Source organism: Labrus bergylta, chromosome 11 (assembly GCF_963930695.1).
Source record: "Labrus bergylta chromosome 11, fLabBer1.1, whole genome shotgun sequence".
Lineage (NCBI taxonomy): Eukaryota > Metazoa > Chordata > Actinopteri > Labriformes > Labridae > Labrus > Labrus bergylta.
Window position 1 is genome coordinate 9,422,408 of NC_089205.1, and position 13,673 is coordinate 9,436,080.

Here is a 13,673-nt window from a genome sequence, read left to right on the forward strand (position 1 = left end):
GTCTGAGTGGATGAAGGGACAAACTCGAGGATTCCAAATAATAGTTAATGGACACAGACTCAGTTGCTACGTCCATTTCTAATAGACCGAGTTTGGTCAGAACAAAAGTCTGCAGATATGAATTATTGTTCAATTATGTCGATATAAGTGGCTTTGTAATGTTTTTCATTAAGGGGATGTTGCCATGGCATTGCACTTACATGTTTTCCAAAGGAGGGAAATTGGAAAACTGTGATTGGTCCCATTTTCCCCCAATTAGCCAGAAGAAAACAATACGTTGCCCGGAGGCTTCCACCTCTCTCCCCATTCCTCCCTCCCCCTTGTCTTCATTTTCCATCTTCAACGTTTTCTCCCTTTTGTCCTTTCTCACGAACCTGCCTCCTGTTATCAAACACAACAGAACTCGAGAAAAGGCTGCTATTTTCCCCGACAAAAAAAAGAGGAAGATCAAATAACTACCTCGTGTCTTTCTCACAAATTTAGGCTACGCTCCACTGGCAAGATTTGGAGCTGCAATGAAACCGGAGCCGTTGGCATTTCGGACCATTTAACAAACAAATGCCACCACACTTGGCACACCAGGAGCGCCATCACTCTCACGAGGCTGTTTTCACAGTGTGGGGCCTGACTCACACATACACACACACACACACACCTCAGTCTGAAAAAGGTAACCTAAGTGACACTTTTTCTACTTAAAGCGACAGTGCTCACCTTTCTTTTGAGTGACAGTTTGATTGGAGGGCTCGTGTTTCAAGGAGTTTCTCCCTCATCTATCCGTTTCTATAATGGCCGGGGAAGACTTGTAGGGTTATATTTCAGGCCCTGAGCGCTGAACCAAAAGAGGAGGACAAAAGAACAATTCTCTAAGAGGTGCTGTGCAGATAGTCGCAACACCGATTGGGCCAAATAACCTGTCAATCATTGAGGCTGCTGTGTGCTTGGATGTGGGCGCTGCAAATGGTTTTGAGGCCGGAGGGTCGATGGTTTGGGTTTTTGTAGAGTGGGCGATGTGTGTGAATGTATGTGATGTAAAAAGACCCACAGAGACAGACGGGTAAACTCATACCCACTATAAATCACATAATTACACACTTCAAGTCTGAATGGTAAAATTCCCCTTCCCTTGAGCACACAATCGCACATTGAGTCAAAGCAGGTACACAACCTCAGTCTGGAAGTGCATTTGATTCCAATGCCAAATTCATAAATACATCAGGGGTTGCAAGCTTTGACTTTATAAAACATACGTTGTTTCAGTGATGTCACCCATTAGTTTCTCGAGAGGCTTTTTGAAGCCCACGATGGCGGTTGCCAAATTGGAAATGCAAAGAGGGATTTTGAGGTTGGTCTTAAGTCTCTTGGTGAACACCTACAATGCACCCACCTGTCAGTCAACTCAGCCACATCCCTAATTATGCAAATGTATTAAGAATTCTTAGCCTCAATGTCAGAAATTAGGTATTCAGATGACTCCTTGGCTTTTGGAGCCAGACTGTAGTGGAAACTCGAGCAACTGATGCTTTTTGCACTTATGGATAGGATTCATTTTTCAAAACCGGATGTTTCTGCTTGTATGCTACATACAAAATAACTCCCACATGCCCATCCACATGCTTCACGGGAAAGGTGAAAACACATTCCTCCAATCATTCTTAAAATACCGGGAAATCCCTCTGGTAATAAAGTTGCCCTGCAGCCGCTCTTCTCCAGCAGCTGGATTAGGACATGGTGGCGTTAGCCGAGCCCAGTCTAGCTGCTACCTGCTGAGCCATTCTTTGCCCGTTCCCACTCAGTCAATCAGGGCTAAATCCCTGCCGCTCCACTCGCTAACGCTAAGCTAAGGGTCCCTTTGATTGTAGCCTGCAGGGGTGCGTGAAGCTTGCGTTTCTTTTCTTCCAGAAGCGGGGAGATTAGTCGGGAGGCGCTTTGTGTTATCTCTCTATCTTTCAAGAAATCTTTCAATGCCTGGCCTCATCACAAGAGACAAAAGGACGCTGGGATTTGTGGGTATTGTTTAAAAGGGTTGTGACCGCTTCAGGTGACAAAACACAAAGTTGCTCTCAGGGTTTGTACATGTGCACTGATCAGGAAAAGTGTCCAGAGTTGAGAGAGGGGTCAAGCTGCTGTTTGAGACCATGCCCCTCGCTAAAAGCTGCAGGGAGAGTTAATTGAGTCCCATGCTTCACAGCCTTTGGGCTTGAGCCTCTTTAAAGTGACACAGTCTAAGACCAGGCTACCTCAAACTGTGCACGGTTGACGAGTTTCTCACTCATCAATTATTAAGCTGTCCCAGGCTGACCCAGAGTCCCCACAGACTTTCCTAGAATTCCTTGCACAGCACGAAATTCCCTGTTTGCAGCAGACATAATCTGGCATCTTCATCTGGGGGTTTCAAACTCTGTGTTTCAGAATTGTGTTTGAAAATGTGAAGTCAACATATGAAGGCTTGTTTATAGCAGCGATTGCCCTGCAGAAAGGAACAGTCAGGGGAGAAGAAAGGTCGATATCCAAGTAAAGCTGGGGAATTTGCTTCCTATTAGGAGCGAGAGTGTGTGTTTGAGGGAAGAGACCACAGTAGTGGGTGGTCCAGGAGACCGTGGCTTCAGAGAGGAATCTCCCTTAAGACTTGTTGGATTTATCACTGCCCGGGCCAGCTCTGGCAAACCCACACACGGGCGTAAATACAGACACACATGAGCACACATGTCTTTAGTTTTATGGGATCTGAGCGGAGAAGCTCATCATATCCTCTCATAGAGTTAAACCGACTTTTCCACGCTGACTTTTTTACACTGCCTCGGCTTTCACCCCGTCGCTCTCTAACTCTCCTGTATTATTTCTTCCTCGCTCTCATTCGCCCTCTATCTCTCTCTCCCACTCTCCGAGGCTTTCTCTCTGCAGGCCTCCTTTCAGACAGAGAGGGGTTTGTCAGGTGCCAAATCCCTGAGCTGAGAGATCAAAGGCAAACAAAGAGACTGGTGACTTACTGTTCTATTCTGGAAAGGCAAAAAATGGAATCCCTCATAGACAGGGACATCACATTCTTCCCCCTTTTCTCCCCCAGCAGCTCTTTCACTCATTCAATCCTCCTCATTCTGGCCTTAGTCCTCTTTCCCTTTGTCAGTCCTTCCCCCCCGCCCTGTCCCCGTCCCTGTTGTCTCTCAGCTGAAGCTAGTTTGGAGGAGAGTGGGCAAAAAGGGTGGAGGGAGAGGGTTGTGGGAGTTAATGAGTAGTTTTGTCCGTGTGGTGGGGATTCTGCTGGCTGAATTGGTTGCACCGCGTGAGGGGAGGGGAAAAACGGGGACTTCTGTTGAGGAGGAAACCGTTGACGCTGCCATTTGCAAAAAATGAAAGCGCACAAAAGCTAATGATACAATGATAGCTACCCACACGCGAGCCAACTAAAACCCAGGCTAAGTTTTCCTCTGAGCAGCAACAGCCTACACACCAGGCTTTGAACGGCCACGGATGCTCCTGTATACGCTGTTAAATAAAACCACATCAACCCACACACCCACCCACTGCTACCCACCTTGAGTGACCTGCATGAAAAGCCTGATAGGCAAGCTATTCTGCAGCCTCTACAACAAAGTATTCAATACACTGGGGAGTGAACGCATGAGAGCTAACTTGTGCTACAATGGCCAGCCAAAATCCCCAGGAATATAACACCCAGCACACGGCACACAATAACAAGGCCTGCCCAGGCAGAACAATAGCCTCTCTTACCATCAAAAAAAGGGAAAATTAAGTTCAAACTGTTCAAGGCTGTGCTTTATCTTCTTTGGGTGATGAAAACTCAGTTGTTCTTTTTTAGTCATAACAGACAGTGAGCGCTCTCTTCAGAGGAGCAGGCAGAGGCGTCCTCACAAAGCCGCTCTCTCACAAACGGAGCGATCAGTTCCAGGACCTGGGGGCAAGGAGAGTCTCTCCTTCTCCTGCACCTTCAGGAGCCAGAGATCTCTATTCAGCTCGGCTTTTCTGACATATCCGTCTGCTTTTGTGAATCTTTATCTTTGTCTTTTTTTCCTATTTTCTCCCTGTGGAAAGCATTTCCTCGTTCAGGTGAGGATTGCTATTCACGGAGTGCTTTGCTTAGCACCTGGCTGCAGTCCAAAGTTGAATTCAAACATCAAACATTAAACCTCTTTGAGGTAAAGGATATACGGTCTGCTCCTTCTCAGACGCGCACAGAGATAATAAAGCACCATCCACATCAACACACCTGAGCCACACTGGCATATTAGCACAAATAACTAGCTGCTGACCGTTAGCATCTGTCACTGTAACAGCAGGAGAGTGGAGCAGGTTAACTCATTAATTCCGTTACTAGGGGTTATTAATTACCTCCGGCCTCGGACGGCGCACACAGCCACACGGCCAGCGAAACCCATCAGCATGATGGATGAGGGACACACGGCCACCGAAACTGATCACCATGATTGATGACATTACACTCATCACACATCTTGACCTTGACCCGAGGAGGGGAAAGGTCCCATACTAGAGATATACACCTTCTCTTAAATGCAAAAGCAAAGAAAAGTCGGGTAGTGACATCTGGGTTGACGCCCTTACTGGTGCTAATGAAGGCTAAGAACAAAAGCCAGCAGGGCTAACGATGTTAATAACACACCAGCAAACCTAGCTGACAATCACGGCTGCTTTCCTAACGGCGGCCAGTGCCAGGGGGTGCAAGAGTTGCCAGCAGTTTGTCTGTCAAACACCGGATGATTTATAACTGTATTTTCAGCAGCACTAATCCATCATGAAAGAGCCACCCAAGGCCCTGCCCTAATTAAAATGTCTGCACCTCACATAAAGGAGCAGCAGCCGATGGAGCAGATGAGCAAACATATAAATAAAATCAAATTAAAGGCCTACCAGAGAAGTGGCAATTTGTATAATATCTGACATGTTTAGAGCTGGCTTCTTGCCATGCACGTTGCAACAATTATTCCATTGGATTAGTTTTACCAAAATAGTCTTAACAGACCCTTTTTCCTGCTCCACTTAAGAGCCACTTTAGTGAAGAGTGAGCTCTGGTACTACCTACATTGTCACTGTTTGGATTACATAACTGAAAAATTGAAATATTGTCTTGAAGGCTTCCTGCAGACCGAGGTCTTAGTGCGTTCGTACTGACACGTAGGCCTCAACTTCCTCCCTAATTCCAACAGCTTGGCCTAAAGAAGGAATATTAGTACAATGGTCATATCGCAGCGATCTTAAGTATTCCACCCAGTCACTTCAGAATGGACAAAACCACTCCTAAAAGACAAGGCTGGGGTTCTGAATGTGCGTGTAACGAAAAGAATGACCAAAAAGAGAGGTATGCCAACAAACAGAGCCATCTTTGTTTGACTTGGTTATACTCTGATTTCACTTTGGCACCCATGCCAGGTCGGAAAGGGTGGCACCGCCCAAACCTGGGCAAAGCACCAAACCCACTATGGGCCTTTTGTGACCTAAGATTTGCACAGCAGGTAGATAATGGAGTATAATTTAAGGCAAACAGGACGGAGATACATAAACAAACAGAGGCTTACAAACATCTGCACACTCTCAGGTATGCACACAAAGCCCTTCAAAGGCCCTCTGGACTACACAGATCCACCACCATGCAAAACACACACAGCAGAATGTGGGTGAGCACAGAAGGGATGATGGGAGGTAAACAAACTCAGTCAAGGTATTGTCTTGGTCCAATTTCCCCAAGGTCTCTTGGGGCGATGGCCTCCTGTGTGTGTGTGTGTGTGTGTGTGTGTGTGTGTGTGTGTGTGTGTGTGTGTGTGTGTGTGTGTGTGTGTGTGTGTGTGTGTGTGTGTGTGTGTGTGTGTGTGTGTGCAGGTGGAGGGGCAGTGTATCTAGCACACTTTCCTGAGATTGTTTACAATGAAAAGAGCAGCATTTCAATTCAATTATCAAAAATAAAGAGGCACAGAGTCGGGAGGTAAGGGAGTATGCTAATGTTGTTGTGCAATGGAACGCTCACAGCGGCACACAATCAGGAGAGCTCAACTGTTCTGCTTCGAGCAAGTTAAAAGAGAATGGGGCAGGAAGAGGGAGGATGTGTGAAAGAACACACAAGAGAGAGGAAGCGATAGGGAAGCAGTCTCAGTGGGGCCTCATATCCAAGTCTGTAAACAAGTGTAAACCATGTGTAGTGCTTTAGTACAAATACATAACAAATCACAAAAATCCCCCATAATGCAACACTTCAAATACAATAGCTTTGTCATGTTAACATGAGCTCATTGTTTCTTAATTAATATGTGCAAAGCATAACTCACATTCTACAATGCTGGTGCTTACTTTAAAGGTTTACATATTCTCCTCCTCTTCAACCAGTTTAAATAAGTCTCAGAGCTCCTCAAAACATGTCTGTGAAGTTTCTTGTTCTAAATCCACTCTGATCCTGTATTTGATCAAGTCTATAAACCCCTCTATTTCAGCCCTGCTCAGAACAGGCTGTTTCTGTGTCTGTACCTTTAAATGTAAATGAGCTGTGTCTGACCACGCCCCCTCTCTGGAAGGGCTCGGGTGTCTCGGGCTTTCTCGCTCCATCTCAATGTTGGCAAACATTTAAACAGCAAAGTTTAAAGCTTGACATTAGGACCCTGAAATCTAAGTTCACTGCATGTATCGTCGCTTATTGCCTTTGTTTTAGTGGATATGTATGCACGTCTGGGGAAGAAGGTGCATGAGACATCAAAACATTGTGTTTGTAAAGGGACCATGTCATAATATTAAACATACATGTTGTGATTTGCTGCATTGCACCAGAGTTAGCTTGGAGCTAGCTCACGGCCTCACCAATCTACTAGAAAATTCTCAGAGAAATTAGTAATGCCAGGCACGAGCAGTGTGCAGGATTTTTTCTTTAAATTGTTTTGTTGACTAAAATCTCTAAATCAAAGAATCGTTGTTTGATGAGTCAAAAAGCATCAAAGGAAAAGAGAGACATTTCCACCACGTGTTTCTAACTGCCAGCTCGTCTCGTCACATTTCTGCCTTATCTATTTGTTTTCATGAGACGCATCATTAAGAGTCTGTGACTACGTTAAATGTCTACTCTGATCATTTGTCAAATTAAGTGCTAATTATTTTTCCTGTAAAATGACTAATTGACGGGTTCATTAATCCATGAGATCAAATCAAAGATGATCAGATGAACCAATCAAACGCTTTTCATACAGGGTTTACACATCACAGCGTGCGTTTTCTTTCTCTCTTTGAGTTACAATGACTGAAACCCTGCTGTGATTGTGATTTGTTTCAGGTAATGATCTTCATTCTAATTCATTTTTATTTCATATTTTCTTAGATCGGACAGATACGATACACAGAGACAAACTGAGGCAGCCATCCAAACGCAGGTATCAGAGTGTTTATAGCAGATGCTATAGAAGAAGAGCTTGAGTGTGAAAACAGGAAAAAGAAAGAGTAAAGTGGTTAGCACTCACACTAGGCAATTTGTACGGTGTCTAAGCACGCTTCACCCCTAAAGTCCAGTTCGTTTGACTAGTGTGATGTGCTCTGATCTAACGCTTAAGGTACACTTCCTCTGCACCGGCACGCTTGGAGTAGGGGTGTTTTTCGGCATGGTACAGTTCATGCACAAGCACAAGCACGGGCATGAAACATTGACAGCCTTCCCTTATCAAGAAATCCTGGAGTTCTATGGCTGTATCTGACTCATATGACCTCATAGATAGCTTTGTAAGCTGGACAAACTAATGCTTGCTCTTCTATCTCTCTCTAAAAAGTTGTGAATAAAAACAGAATACCCACACCCATTGAACACGCAGCGCACAAACATGTGTCAACACTTCTCGGTGTTCAGAAACACGCACACAAAACCTTTAATTGCCAAGTTGTCTGTGGTCTCGGGGGCGCGTTTAACAACAATCAACCCTGTCGGTTTCTCAGAAGTGGCAGGATAGTTTACGAGGAGGGGTTGGACAGGTCGACTTGTGGGTGAAAAGGAAGGTATTTTTAGGTTGTTTGTTTAGGTAATCTACTTGTAGCTCCCAGACGACAGCCTGTCTGGGGCCTCAAAGCACCTTCTATTGTGCATGTGTGTGTGCGTGAGGGTGTGTGTCCCTGAGAACACTGCGTGAGCAAAGCAAGTGTGTGTGTGTGTGTGTGTGTGTGTGTGTGTGTGTGTGTGTGTGTGTGAATGAATAAGTGCAGTGAGATCTGTGTGTTTGTGTGTGTGCGCTCAGTCAGGGTACATAAAAACTTTCCTGGGTCAGTAGCTCCTCAACAGCTCATGTCAGCCTGAAGACGCTCTGCTGGTCTCCACTGTGGCTGTCACTGCTTTGACCTTTGACCCCCCCTGGTGTCACTCAGGCCTCACTCTCTCTGGGCCACTTTCCTCTCTCTCTCTCTCTCTCTCTCTCTCTCTCTCTCTCTCTCTCTCTCTCTCTCTCTCTGTCGTGGAAGTGATACCCTCTCAGAGTTGAAACTGTGTCAGCTCCTGTTTTTGCATGGTGTGGCTTCACATGATGTGTTTGTGCATTCCTAAGCTTGCAGCATGTACGCATGTGTGTCCACAAATTTGGGTGTATGTGCTGCCCTTCCTAACCCCAGGCTAGTTGAACCTGGCCTTACAGGGGGGCAACCGGAGAGGGAAACAGGAGCCTGGGGTTAATGGCTGCTGCTTAGGCCGGGTTACTTTGCTAATGTGTAACATTTTAGCCTTCAGCTTTGATGTGAGGACAGACACACCGGCACTGCAGAAACAAAAGAGTAAAGATTTGGATGCACAGCTGGCTTTGAAGTGTGTGGACACTGCTAAAACAGGATCAAGTTTCTGGGTTATGCTTTTATTTTTTCGCCTTTTTTTCACTCCAAAGTATGTGCTCTCTTCCTGCCTTCTCTGTTATCACCTCTTATCTTTATGGTTCCTTTCATCACGGAGTCCCATGCTTCAAACTTGGCAGGTTGGACTGTGATTCAAGCGGCACTGAGTGCCCTGTAGAGCTGCCAAAACAGTTTTCATAGCTTCCTTTAATCTCCTGCTAAATGCTGCCATTATTGTATCTTTAAAAAAAAGGGCATTTTAACTTTAACTCACAACCCCTGTTCGAAAACTACAGAGATAAGCAAAGACAGAGGCGACCTGGATAAACAGGTGATAAGCAGGAGGGGGAGATGGCATTTATAGCTTGGAACCAGCGTGCAATCTGTTCAATCTTGGTGCACGTGATGAAACTGCTTCATGATGTTCTTCTCCACTCTTTTTTCTGTTTTTACTGTCAATGTGTCCAATCCCAAGTTACATTCATATAAGGCGAAAACTGTCATTATAGTGTCATACTCCGTTGCACGTTGGAGTGTCTATTTTACGTCATGACTCGGCTCCTGAAATGTGACCCCTCCACCCCTGATTTATTTATATGGTGACTATGTGGAACTACACGAAGCATTCAACTAACTGTCATTTTAGTGATGGACATCTTAGTGTCAAACTGCTTCGTCTGCCACTTTGGGTTGTTCTTTTTACATCGTGTCCTGCACCCTAAGACCCCGCCGCCACCCAGTGAGGTACATATGTGAAAAACAACTTGTGGAGATTTCATTGGCTGCTTGAATGTAATTGCATGTGTGAAAACAGCTGTGAAGTGACATTAGCCTAGCTAACCCTTAGTGCATGCGAGCACAGTTGAGCCAAAAAGCCCAAGTATTGTGCACGCTTACTTTTACCTTACACAACAAGTTGTAAAGATTATTCTCTCTGTTTCTGGCCCCGATTTGGAATTTATTTGTTTGAATATACAATATGTACTGAAACAGGGTTTTGTTCCATATCATGTCTACATCAACTGCTGCAAAGGTCATGTCTGCTGACTGTCTATAGTTCAGAAGGATTACAGGATTTGCGATCTACATCCAAAAGTAGTTGAAGTGAAAACAGTTAGTTGTCAGGTGAAACTACACCACCACACTCACAGTAGTGATACTGACAGTAACGTCACCCTGAGCGGCCAGAGGTCGTGACACAAACACACACGGCTTGTTCAAAGAGCGATCACCGTCTGTACCCATAAACCCCCACTTCACCTTTCACCTCTCCAGCCGTTTATCAGGGCCACGAGATACGAGTCAATTCATCTTTCTGTCTCCTTTACCCCTCACACACACACACATACACACACACTCCCTGTGAAACGCACATTCACACTTTGCTTTGATATTAACGTGCCGCCGTTTCATTTCGGTCACTTCCTTTTTTCTTATCTCTCCTCCATCGGTCTTTCCCTGTTTTCTTTCTTCTGTTTTTCTCCTTGGCCTTACATTCCTCCATGGTGTGAGCATTGAAGCGGTCACATCTTCTTTCTTCCTTCCTCTCCTTGCAGCAGTATTTGACAGCCCGCCGCGGATCAGGAGGGATCAAGGTTTCTAATCCCAGAGACGTGCCCTAGAATGGACACACCTCTGCTTTTGGCTGGAGATCTACAGCTCGGGATCCCCGGGTTCTGCGAGACGTCCACGTCCCCAAATTACATTTCAGCACTCCCACAGAGAGGTTACACCTTAGAGGCAACGCCATGGCGGGCTTGATACACATGCAGTTTGCACACCGGTATGCAAACATGTATTATCAGCAAGAGGTCAGTCACATGATCCTCTCTTTTGGGCTTGAACCAGGGATGAGTGTTTATGGAGAATGGCAAAAAGAGTGGCCGAGCAGTTCCTCTCGGAAAAAATTCAGTTCCCTTAAAAAATGATTTAATGGGATAGTCCAACATCTTACAGGAACATGCAGCTTCTCAATCATTCAATACCACTCTAATGTGCTGAATTTAAAGCTCGAGCCTGCAGCCAGTTAGCTTATCTTAGCATAAGACTGAAAGCTTCTGGCCTGGCTCTGTCTCAAAGAAGGAAATGAGCTGGACAATTTAAATGATTCCTCAAGCCGTTTAGACACTCCTGAAAATGTCTAAAAGGTTTCAGGCAGGCTGCCCTGGAAATCTTCTTAAATTTCTCGTTCATTCATGCGCTTCCCAGGGGAAGACTATCCCTGTCAGAGGGGTTGGTGGTGGCGTGAGGATCTCAGGAGGCGAGACATGATGGGATGAGGCAAAATGAAGCAATCCCAGTCGAATGTAACACTGCACAAAGTGAACCATTCACACGACTATGGTCAGGCTTCTAGAAAGCAATCTTTAGCTTCAGCTCATCTTTGAGGCTGTGTTACTCAGTGTGTCTTATTGAAATGCGTCATGGACGCTGTAGTTCACTTCTCCTCTTACTGTTCAAACGTACACCGATTTGAACTTTGACATCTTAATCAGCCAGTCAGCTTTTTTTTTTATCTAATGCAGCTGCTCATCTCTCTAGATGATTCATCACTGAGAGTTTTATGGCCATTAAAGACTTGGAAGGGCTCCAGACTCCTTTAACTATGTCTATTGCATCTCCATTGCAGACAACCTTGCAACAACCTGTTCTCTCTATGTACAAATCACACAGTCTTAGTGTGTGTGTGTGTGTGTGTGTGTGTGTGTGTGTGTGTGTGTGTGTGTGTGTGTGTGTGTGTGTGTGTGTGTGTGTGTGTGTGTGTGTGTGTGTGTGTGTGTGTGTGTGTGTGTGTGCGTGTTTCTAGGGAGAATGAGCTAGTGTTGCCATCTCCTGCAGCACCACGATGAGAAAAGGGGGATCTCAGCTCATTAAAATGGAAACTGTGTCCACTCTCAGGGCACATCAGATTACAGCCCGGCTCTTTATTGCCAGGCTTTTTGTCATAACCCCTAACTGATTGCCACGGAGCGGCCTTTGATTCGGACACTGAATTCTGCGGCCCCCCCTGAGAAAAAGGATGACGACGAGAGAAGAAAAGACCACCTACTATCGCCAGGGCAGGATGGAGGGAGCTTAAGATAGGAATCAGCGAGAGAAACAGAGAGGCAGAGATAAAACATTTCCAAGGTGTTTGCAATCAGCCTCCCATTGTCGGGCGCTGGGGGAGAGTTGGACGTCCGTCTGAAGAGCTGCCTGGATGCTTTGTCTGCGGGCTCCGATCGCGCAACAAGATTGGACCGTTAATAGAAGTTTATGATACAGCATGTGATATGACTGCTGCGACAGATGCGAAGAATAAATAAAGATAATGGTGCACACACACACACACACACAGTCCTGGCGATCAGTAACACATTGCCCCAGATCAAAGGGATTTCCGTGCAATGGTGAACCGACGGATGAAGTGCAGAAAAAGCACGGTTGCCAGACTGGAACTAAATCTCTTTCCACTTCACTTCCCCCCCGTGTTTTTTGTCTCTTTTTCTCTCCCTCCCTCTCTGCCTCCTCATCCTCATCTTCTCCGCTCTCCTTGGCGAGAGATGTCCGTCCTCCCTCTCTTTCAGCACAAAGACAGAGGCAGAGACCCTCTTTCTCTCTCTGAAACAGTCCTCCCATGCCCACTTGATCACTGTCCACTTCTCTCTCTCTCTCTCCATCTTTCTCTGCCTATACATCCATCCGTCTCTCTCTTTGCAGCCCCTTCTCTCTGTCTGTCAGCAGATGGGGGAGAAAAAAGGAGTTCATGGTAAAAAAAAAAAAAAAAAGAGAGAGAGGGGAGGGGAGGGAAATCTTTAAGTGAGCAAAAGAGAGAAAGAAGGGGCAAGAGCGAGAGCGTGGAGGAGTGGAGGAGAAAATGGACGGAGAAGGAGGGAAACAGCCAGAGGAATGGGGAGAAAGCAAGGACGGAGAGAGAGGGTGAAGGAGAGGAGGAGGCGGAGGGGTGAAAGGACTGCAGGGTTGTGTTGGTAGAGAGCTGGGGTATTGATTCGGGGCCTTTTGACATGCTAATTTGCTTGCTGACTGCTTTAATCGCTCCCTCTTCCCATCGCGGGCTTCAAAGAGAGGATGCTTTTCAAAAAAAAAAAGATGAGAGAGGAGAGCGGAGCGGAGAGAAAAAGAAATGTTATCACCCTTTAAAAGCCCTTTTGACACTCGTACAGCTTCATGCTCCTGATGCCAGCTGACAACCATGTTAGTGCTATAACTACATGCATCTCAGCGGATCATGTAGGAGAGGCATTACCTGGTAATGGAGGGTTATTTAACAATTCTATTTATATATATAATATATATATATATTTATAATTCGATCTACATTTTTATCTAAGAGGACAGCGGTGTCTTCAGGGGGTTAAAACGCATTTAGAGCTCCCAATAATCTCTGAAAAAAAACAACAGCCACGATTACAAACAAACACATGTTGATACAAAAGTAAAAATAAAAACACTTTTTTGTTCAGCTGCTTTACATTCCTGTTGTTTTGTCTTTTGTTTCAAAGCGAGACGGGGAGCGAGCTGAAGATGGTATTTTTTGAAGAATTTAAGAGACACTTGTTGCTTCTTTTTCAAAGCCGTGAACAAAGTGTGCTACAATCATTACAGGACATTTCAAAAAGCTTCAACGTTGAGTAATATAAAATATAATTACAATATAAGTGTAACTGAGACCGTTTCTAATGGCGTCTGACAAACTTCAGGCCCTTCCTGTGACCACTAACCGTTTTTCTTTTTACGCTTTTTATTTCAGTGAATTTTAATTTTCATAGGAAAACATTCGAGATTCAAACTCAACAGGAGATGAATGATTTTAGGATGGATACTCATGTAGCAGGCGCTGCCATAGCACTAGGGCCATCAGC

At 45.3% G+C, this 13,673-nt stretch overlaps 1 protein-coding gene across 4 annotated transcripts in view; it reads right to left on the bottom strand.

Annotated features, from left to right (window-relative positions):
* The window catches only part of epha4l (eph receptor A4, like), a 53,990-nt gene that overhangs the window by 30,249 nt on the left and 10,068 nt on the right, over positions 1–13,673 (bottom strand). The window lies entirely within an intron of this gene.